Below are 9,620 nucleotides of genomic sequence, written 5' to 3' on the forward strand. Positions count from 1 at the left end.
AATAAACTAAAGAAATTCTCCACAATCTCGACAAGTTGTTGAAGCCTTTTGTTATCCACTGGAATATGAAATATACCCACTACATGTTGTAAGATGATTAAGCGATCAATGCGTAATTGGTACAAACTCTGAAGATTAAAGCCACTTGTTGAAGTAATGTTCTGCAGGAAGGCTTTCAATGCAGTTGTGCTGTCATTAAGGGTCAATTGTTTGGTACATACTGATGTTTGATTCAGTTCTTGTGACATCTCTTTCAAACCAATCTGAAGGAAGTTAACTGCTTGCAAATTCAAGTTCAACTGCACTGCTACCACTTTTATAATTTGACTCCATGACAGGAACAAATCTGCTGTACATGACAAAGAAGATAAAGCCATGTCTTGACCTTTATCCATTAAACTGTTGATCATTTTTTCCACCAAGGGTCTGTATAGATTCTGGCTTGACTGTGAATTAGAAGCCGTCTCTACTGAACGGATTTTTCTTCCAGTATGATGTATGGAGCAATATTTTCTCAACCAGGTATCAGAAATAGGGACAGATGAAGACTGCAATGCTTGTAACATCAAACAACTAATATTGTTTGTATTATTGCGGAAAGCTTCTGAGAGTCTTGCAATGGTCTCATTTATCTGTTGCAGTTCTGGTTCTTTAATTTCTGTCTCTGCTTGTACTTGTGACTGTATATAGAGATATAAATTCAATAAATTTTCTGCAAAGTCTTCCTTTGACATGTTGTGAAAAACAGCAACAATGTTTGAAATTGTTTCAAGGGCCTCACTGATGTCATTGGAGCTAAACCGTTCAAAAAAAGTGGAAATGTCTTCAGAAATATTACTGACAGCAGCTACCAATGGTAAAAGCTCAGTCATATTTGATAATTGTGAGACAGCATGAATTATATTATAAGATGTCTTCATCAGTTCTGTTTTATTTTCCATAGCAATTGTTTCCAAAATCTTGAACAATTGCAACTCCACACCTTGCAGCTGAGAAGATTCAATTGTTGAAGTATTTTTTAAACCATTGGTGGTATCCACTACTAATGAAAGTTGTTCTTGAGACAGTAAACCAAGATTATTCAAATAATGCAGAAACATTTTAGCAATGTCAAGATAATCTATATTGCCTTTAGTTGATCCTATCCATACTGTAGACATGAAATTCCAGAAGAAATTTAGACTCTTTGTTAGACTTTCAGTAGAATTGTGAATAAGAAGTTGCTGCAAACTGGACCACATGCCATTGAATCTGTCGATTGTATTTTGGAAGGGGTTGGCGATTACTAGTTTTGGTAATTCCTTTTGTAACGCACTAAGTAAAATGTTCATTATTTCCTTAAATTGTGGTGAATTTGACCACTGGTTCATGAAAGCCTTTAGTCTGTAAATAAACGAATAGACATTATTTGCTTGAGTAAGTTCAAGTAATCCATGAATCATTGAAGATGTTTCATCTGTTGCACTGATGTACATATTCATCCACAGAGGTATATTCTCCAGAATAACTTTTGCAACAACCTGCATTCCTTGGACATTCTCAAAGAAGAAATTCGCCTCACTAAAATTTCCAAAACTCTGACTGATGATCTGTACATCATCTGCCCTCAGCTTTATTACATCATGGCGATTCAAAAGCTCCAGCATTGCACTCAGAAACCTAAAAGAGAAAAATACAGCAACTCAGATCCCAGTCAATAAGATGTGTATTTAAATGTTAGCAACCAGAGTAATCATCTAAAGTGAACTGAACATCTTCTTTGACCAAGAAGCCAATGAGTTCTTGCCTCAAACCAAATGGCCAATAAACCCTTTGACAATTAAATTTATCTCCAACAGGTGAAAAGGGTACATCAGTTTCTATATGGGCTACTAGGCTCCTCTCTCACCAACAGCAAAAAAGAGGAACATAAATATATTATGGTGGAGTTAGATTTCTAGCATTCATACAAAAGATGCCAGCAGTTGAAATTCCTTCCCTCCCATTGCTTAGTAACAATTGCTGGGATACAAATCCCCGAACACAGCAGCCTATAATATCTACTCAAGCAGCTATTTTTCATTATAGAATGATAAAGTCACACACCTCAGGACAATGCCAAATGGCCTATCATACCTGTGTGGTCATGTTGAAAGAGCTATCCAATTAATCCAGTCCCCTGCATATACCCTTTGCAATTTTCTTATGAAAGTTTCTATTGAATTTGCTCCCACTACCCTTTCAGGCAGTGCAAAATTCTGGATCATAACAACTAAATGCAAAAAAAGTGTTTCATTTTCCCTTTGCATTTGTTTTCCAATTACTTTAAATCTGTGTCCCCAGGTTACCAACTACCCTGCGAATAGAAAAAGTTTCTTCTTATTTACTTTTTTCTAAATCTTTCATAACTTTGAACATCATTATTAAATCTGCCCTTAAATTTCTCTGCTCTGAGAACAACCCCTGCTTCTCTAGCATAATTTAACTGAGCTTGGACACTTTGGCATGGATAGTAACCATACCCATACCGCCTATCTCCACCAACAACAGACAGGAGAAGCCAGGAGTGAAGTGCTGTGATAGGGGTGGGAGTTAAAAGCTGATATATGGGAAATACTTCCCCATCAGGCTGCTCAAAAATCTGCTGCTCTTTTGGTGGATATCGAGGCAGCTGAATGCTCTACTGTGGGATATTGAGTAGACACATTTAAGCAAGCTCTCACAGTGCACATGAAAGCTTAGTTTAAAATTTGTTGCTGCTGAGGTATTCCATGGGTCAGGTAATCTGCAGGAAAAGGGAATGGGAGCTTCTGGCCTCACAAAGTAAGTTTCTTTCTCAGCAATCCTTGTGGTCAGGTGGAGTAGAAGTGCATCCCCAGCCTTTCAAAGAAGCTTTCATGCTAGTTCTGTTGAAGGGTCATGAGGACTTGAAACGTCAACTTTGCTATTCTTCGCCGATGCTGCCAGACCTGCTAAGTTTTCCAGGTATTTCTGTTTTTGTTTTGGATTTCCAGCATCTGCAGTTTTTTGTATTTATATAAGCTTTCATCCTGCTGCCTGCCAATCATACCCCCTGCTTCTCTTTCTCTTCAGCTCTGATCCCTTCCCCCATGCCTAATGGCTAACCTTGTCCCCACCATGATGGTCAATCTCCCCGTCCCACGCCCTGATGACCGACCAGCCCACGGTGTGATCACCAACCTTCCAAACAACATCCCCTCCCAATTGCTGGAGACTTTCCTCAAAGGTTCTTGGCTTGCAGTCTTTTGCTACTGTTTTTTGCTCTTAGGCTGCTGACCAGGCTGTCAATTTGGGAAATTGCCCAAAAAAATGATAATGAGACCCTGCTGTTAAGTTCACCAGGGCCTCCATATTGTGGCCTTGCTGGGTTATTCAATCGTTTTCAGTCTCCCCACACCCTCCCCATTTCCCTGGAAATTTTATGGCATAAGTGTCAGAGGTTATGCAATCGAGGGCAGCATAATAACCAACTCTGCCTCAATTCTCACCCCAACAGTAGTCACTGAACAGCGATCTAGAATAGGAATAGGAATTAGAGCTTATTATCTTCTGTATCGACCACAGGTGCTCAGGCCAATCGCAATGCATCAAGTGTAAGCCTGTTATCTTTTGATTTATGTGACTTAACATTACACAGTACAGTGCCTTTATTTGACAGCTGTCATGCCCAGTAAAAGTATTTCATATTCATAACTTTAAATATGAACTCTGTGTTCATATAGAAGTTTCTGGAGCTGTATTTTATTTAAAATGGACACTGAAGAACTGTTAAGATGGCTGCCAAGGGTCAAGAGACCTTTACAACTTCAAAAAAGACAATCTGAAGCTTCCAGAAAGTTCATAATTACATCATCCTGGGTGGGGGCCAGGTTCCAATGTGTACTGTTTAAAAGGCTCATCTTGGTGTTGTGGGACTTTGTCTCATGAAAATAAAAACACAAAGGCTTTCCCAGCCATCACCCCTCACAAGCCCTCATCCTCCAAACACTCTCAAAGCCCCATCCATGCCACCTCATTCCCTGTGCTCACCCCCTCTGGCCCCTCATTCTGCTAAGCCAAGCTCTGCCCTTCCACACACCCCAATGGCCCCTCATGGCCCCTTTGCCAAGCTATGGCATTTCCATGTTTACTGACCCACTGTATGCTTTCCAGAACAATGAACTCTGTAGTGGAATGTGTAAAAAAAAAAGCTTTGAAAAACTTTTTCGTAACTTTCATAACTTTCTCCTATGTTGAGAAAAAAGTCTGCACTACAAGCTAATAAAAGTGTCAATCATCCAGGCCCTTCAAGTATCAATATTAAAAAGCATAAACCCTGTAAGCAAACACTGTGAAATTGACAGCAGAGATCAGACAGCCTGAGCTGTCAATCAAACAATTTTTCCTCTGGGGAGCAGGTGTTTTGCTACTCTAATAGTTGTCTGGGCTCTCAGCCAAGCATACATAATGAGCTTTGGCTGAGAGCCCAGATAACCATTAAGTTGAAACAATTGCACCCCAGAAGAAACATTGTTTGATTGACAGCTCAGGCTCCCACAGCGACTGTTCTAACATGAGCCCAAAATGTGAACTATGAACTATTGACTTGGTTTACAACTTGTAAAAGTGTACTATTTTTCTTTGGCTGTATCTTTCTTGCCCGTGTGGGAGTGATTGATATAGTGTGTAGACTTTAAGCTTTAATATATGAATAAATAACCCTCTCTATTTAAAGCCATGAAAACTTGCTGCTGTTATTTCTAAATTGAACACACATGCCAGGGGCTAAGAGTTACACATATCTTCTTCTCCAAAACCATACTGATTATGGACAGTAAGGGAAAGGGTGCAAGGGTTTCAGTTCTCTCCCTACCCTATCCATGACACAGGCTTTTTGAGAACCTTGGAGGGAAAATTATCCTCAGCATTCATTCTAATAATTGATGGCCAGATTTTGTTCTCTGCAGTGAATGAAGAATGCCAGCTAGTGGCTATGATTTGTGATTCAATATAATTCGGGGGTTTTGTCTATGTTATAAATTTCACTATGTAATGCTGATGGGAATTATTATTTGAAATCATGATCAGCATCCCATCTACAACCTTAAATATTCATTCACTCAACCAACAGGACACAATGGCAGCAGTATATACCATCTATAAGATGCACTGCAACAATTTGTCATGATTCCTTCAACAGCACCTTCCAAACCTGCTACCTTCACCACCTAGAAGAATAAGGGCAGCAGTCACATGGGAACACCACCAACTGCAAGTTCCTCTCCAAGTCACACATCATCCTGACTTGGAACTATATCACCATTCCTTTACTGTTTTTGGATCAAATTCCTGGAACTCCCTCCAAAACACCTACACCAAATGGACGGCAGTGCTTCAAGAAGGCAGCTTATCCCCATGTTCTCATGTGATTAGGGATGGGCAGTGGTGTAGTTATAATGTCATTTGACTAATAATCTAGAGGCCCAGGCTAAGACTCTGGGAATATGGAATCAAATCACACCACAGCAGCTGGTGGAATTTAAATTCAATTAATAAATCTGGAATATTAAAAATAAGATAGTCTCAGTTATAGTGACCATTGTCGATTGTTATAAAAACCCATCTTGTTCAATAATGTTCTTTAGGGAAGGAAATCTGCCATTCTTGCCTGGATCTTGCTGCTGATCCCCTTCTCCATGACCCTCTTTAAGCCATCACTTGTCTGTACCTGTGTCCCTTATCAATCCGAGGCCTCTCCAGTAGCATTGCTGAATACAGAAGAGCCTCTGATTGGCCAGCAGCTCTTGACAGACAGGACATCCACCCCCAGGGTCTTGATTCTGAGGGAAGGCCTACCTCTGGCCTACTAAATGCCTGAGTGACACAAGATCTTCTTCTCAAAAAGAGGCAACACTGGGGTCTCGCCGGCTCTCCAGCCAGTGGCTGAGAACCCCATTGTTTTCACAAGACTATGCCCCGCATCTGGAGTACTGCATTCAGTTCCAAGCGCTGCAACTCAGAAAGGAGGTAATGGTGGTGAAATTGTTGTACCCTGACCAGCAACTCGAAATGGATTTGCAGTGAATGGACAGCTGACTTTTCATCATGCTACATTTTATCTTCCATTGACGTGGAAAATATTGTGAATATTTTAAATTTCAAACCAAGTAAAATCGACAGTAAAACTAGAAAACATGTCTCCCAAAACAGTTTGAATAAGTGTTCTGTGAACTTTAGTGGAAAGAAGGTTGGATGCAGTGAAAAATCAGCTGCAAATTCACTATGAGCCTATTTTGTGCTGCCTGTGTGGACCAATTTCACTTTGATTGGTTTTGGTGGGATGCAGCAAAGGTTCACCAGAATGATACTGGATTTAAAATGGTTCAATTATAAGAAAAGGTTGCAAAGGCTAGGCTTGTCCCTGGAGTATAGAAGATTAAGAGATGATTATTATTGAGGTGTTTAAAATGAATAAAGGATTTATAGGGTTGATTGGGAGAAATCTACTTCCTCCAGTGGGGAATCCAAAGCAAGTGGGCATAGTCTTAAAATTAGAGTTGGACCATTTGGGGTTGATGTCAGGAAACATTTATCCATACAAAGGTTAGAGGAAATCTGGAAATTCTCCCTCAAAAATATTGTTGAGCCTAAGATTGATAGATTTTTGTTAAACAAGAGTATTAAAAATATCAAAGTAAAGCAGGTAAATGCAGTTTAAGATACAAATCAACCATGGTCTAACTGATTGGCAGAATGAGCTCAAGGGCTAAATTACCTACTCCTGCTTCCATGTTCCTAAGATAATGTAACTGTAAAAAATGCATGTTCACTAAAACAGATTAGATTCCAACTATATAGCTAAGGTTTCAGAAATTATACATGTTATCACCCCAGCAGAGAAACTTACCGCTTCCAAAATTTATCAGAATTACCGCCAATGTTCTGCTTGAATAATAGAGTTTCATTAAACAGATTTCTCCAGTTGATATTCCCTGTGATACAATTGGATCTTGAAAAACTCCCTGTAAAGAACAAGGGTATAACTTTTTTTTGGAAAAAGGAAAAAAACGTCAAATACAAATAGGTTTCAATTTCAGCTAAATAATGAATTGTACTCTCTTTAGCTTTGTAACGATCTAAACTGTCTCTTACCACAAGGTTTACATGTTAGCAAGTGGCATTTGATTTGTGAGTTTGGATTTGTGGCCCACTTTGTGCTCAGTGCACCAGGCTGGATACAATATCAAACCCCACTTCTATTTAGTCCATTGGTCACAGGCAAGTTTCTCAGGATTTGAAATTTAAAGGCTGACAAACAAAGCTATTGTGCAACCTTCTACATAAACAATGCATTCAAATGCCCCTAGGCTTTCCTTGATAATATGGGTCCACTATGAACTAGACAAAATTGGCAAAATGAGATTGAATGCTCCCAAATTAAGGTCATAGATTTACTGCCCAGTTTATGCCAAGGCACTGGCACTGATATTTTTAAAGGGACCTTCCCATGGGCAGCTAACTTCCTCTTTACTATGCAACTCAGTGTCCTTTGACATAGTTAGGCTCCCAATTTTAAGAAATGAGGCTTTGTCCTCAAAATGACTTGAGCCTCTTGGCAGCAGGAATGGGCAGGCAATCAGTTTAAAATTAAAATCTTCTCTACATATTTTATTATGTGCAGATTTCAGATTTCTGCCATCTTTCACATATACTCAAGTCAAAGTTGATATTTGTGCAGCCCCTTCCTCCTCCCATTAGTTGTTTAATTGTCCACGACCATTCATGACTGGGTGTGGCAGGACTGCAGAGTTCTGATGGGTTGGTTGTGGAATTGCTTAGCTCTGTCTATCACTTGCTACTTATGCTGCTTGGAATGCAAGTCATCCTGTGTTATAACATCACTAGGTTGACACCTCATTTTTAGGTATGCCTGGTGCTGCTCCTGCTCCTGGCATGCCCTCCTGCACTCTTCGTTGAACCTGGGTTGATCCCCTGGCTTGATGGTAATGGAAGAGTGGGGGATATGCCAGGCCATGAGGTTACAGATTATGGGGGATATGCCAGGCCATGAGGTTACAGATTATGGCCATATACAACTCTGCTGGTGCTGATGGCCCATGGCGCCTCATGAATGCCCAGTTTTGAGTTGCTAGATCTGTTTGAAATCTACCCTACTTAGCATGGTCATATTGCCACACATGATGGAGGGTATCCTCAATGTGAAGGTGGGACTTTGTCTCTACAAGGACTGTGCAGTGGTCACTCCTATCAATACTGTCATGGACAGGTGCACCTGTGACAGGTAGACTGGTGAGAATGAGGTCAAGTAGGATTTCCCTCCTGTTGGTTCTCTTGGTAACAGACCCACTCTAGCAGCTATGCCCTTTAGGACTCAGACAGTAGTGGTAGTACTGAGCCACTCTTGGTGATGGCATCCCCACTCAGAATATATTCTGTGCCCTTGCTACCCTAAGTGCTGTTCAACATGGAGGAGCACTCATTCATCAGCTGAGGGAGGGCGATAGGTTGTAATCAGTGGGAGGTTTCCTTGTATATGTTTGATGTGATGTCATGTGACTTCACGTGGTCCAGAGTCGATGTTGAGAACTCCCAGGTCAACTCCCTCCCAACTGTATACCACTGTGCTGCCAACTCTGGTGGATCTGTCCTGTTGGTGGGACAGGACATGCCAGGGGATGGTGATGGTGGTGTCTGGGACTATAAGGTATGATTCTGTAAATATGACTATGTCAAGTTGTTGCTTGAGTAGTCTCTGGGACAGCTGTCCGAATTTTGGCACAAGCCCCCAGATGTTTGTAAGGAGGATGTATGTCAACATATGCTCCTCCAACCACCCTCCATGGTTTTTTATAGCCCCTAAGCCAACTTAGTGCCAAATCATGCCAACCCATGGCCCCCACTCAACCCTTTGCCCATGTGTCTACCATAGGCAGACCTCAGGATCCATGCTGAGATGAAATAAAATTAAGTTAAATGTCTATTGATAAATCCACTGTTTAAAAAACATGGCCATTGATAAAAAGCCATTCACTATATTTAATTTCCTTCAACTACTTAATCCTTATAAAAACAAGCATCTGTATTCATAGCCCCACTTCCAAAACTTTATAAGCACTTACAGCTGTCAAACTGTGAACTAATGGTCACCCACTCTAATAAATCCTATAATCATGGCCTTCAGGCAGAGGGAAATAGCAAGCACTGAATTTTTTAACAAATTATTCAAAAATATCAAAGGGCAGTTGGTCTAAATGCCTTGATAGATTAACAGTTCCCTTGACAGGTTGACAGTTCTTTGACAGCTTAACAGTTCCAATGAGCTTGACAGTTCCAATGAGTTTATCCACTTTTTATGCATATTCATGTACTTGACCTACCACAAATGGCACCATAACTCTCTCATAGGTTTCCTGGACATATTCAAAAGAATACTTTACCTCCCCAAAAGGATACTTGACCTCTTCAAATAACTCTGGCAGCTTTAGGCCATATCCTTAAAGGTCTAAAGCCCACAAATCATGTTTTAGGCATCCCACTAGCAAAAATTGGATCTGACCAAAGGGAGTTGCACTTTAACATGTGCAGCTGTCTCTGTGAACAACAGATGTGCAAACTGCAAC

Source organism: Carcharodon carcharias, chromosome 3, assembly GCF_017639515.1.
Source record: "Carcharodon carcharias isolate sCarCar2 chromosome 3, sCarCar2.pri, whole genome shotgun sequence".
NCBI lineage: Eukaryota > Metazoa > Chordata > Chondrichthyes > Lamniformes > Lamnidae > Carcharodon > Carcharodon carcharias.